Here is a 393-nt window from a genome sequence, read left to right as displayed (position 1 = left end):
AGGTAAAGAGTGCTTGGGAAAACAGAGGATGTGCTGGGAAAATATGGCACATGTTGGGTGTGCTTGTGTAACTATGGCTGGGGGTATGTGGGACAGGGACCACTCAACAATTTTTTATTAAGGAACATTATTTTTTCCAAATTATTGGAAAACTCTGACTGTTGTTTGTTCAAATGCACCAAACAAGAGTTTGGAATATTCTGCCTTCTTGGAGACCTTTAATAGAGTCCTGTATGGGGCTCCAGATCTCCATAGTTCTGCTGGGGGACTTCAACGCACACATCGGCAATAATGGAGATACTTGGAGAGGCGTGCTTGGGAGGAACGGCCTCCCTGATCTGAACCAAAGTGGTTGTCTGTTGTTGGACTTCGGTGCTAGTCATGGATTGTCCA

General features: G+C 45.0%; 1 long non-coding RNA gene across 1 annotated transcript in view; it reads right to left on the bottom strand.

The window, feature by feature from the left end:
• The window catches only part of LOC117940458, an 18,247-nt gene that overhangs the window by 16,041 nt on the left and 1,813 nt on the right, over positions 1–393 (bottom strand). The gene's annotated exons all lie outside the window — the stretch shown is intronic.

This window comes from Etheostoma cragini, unplaced genomic scaffold, assembly GCF_013103735.1.
Source record: "Etheostoma cragini isolate CJK2018 unplaced genomic scaffold, CSU_Ecrag_1.0 ScbMSFa_259, whole genome shotgun sequence".
In the NCBI taxonomy this organism is placed as follows: domain Eukaryota; kingdom Metazoa; phylum Chordata; class Actinopteri; order Perciformes; family Percidae; genus Etheostoma; species Etheostoma cragini.
The sequence above is the reverse complement of the archived record's forward strand: the minus strand, read 5'-3'. Positions and strand labels throughout refer to the sequence as shown.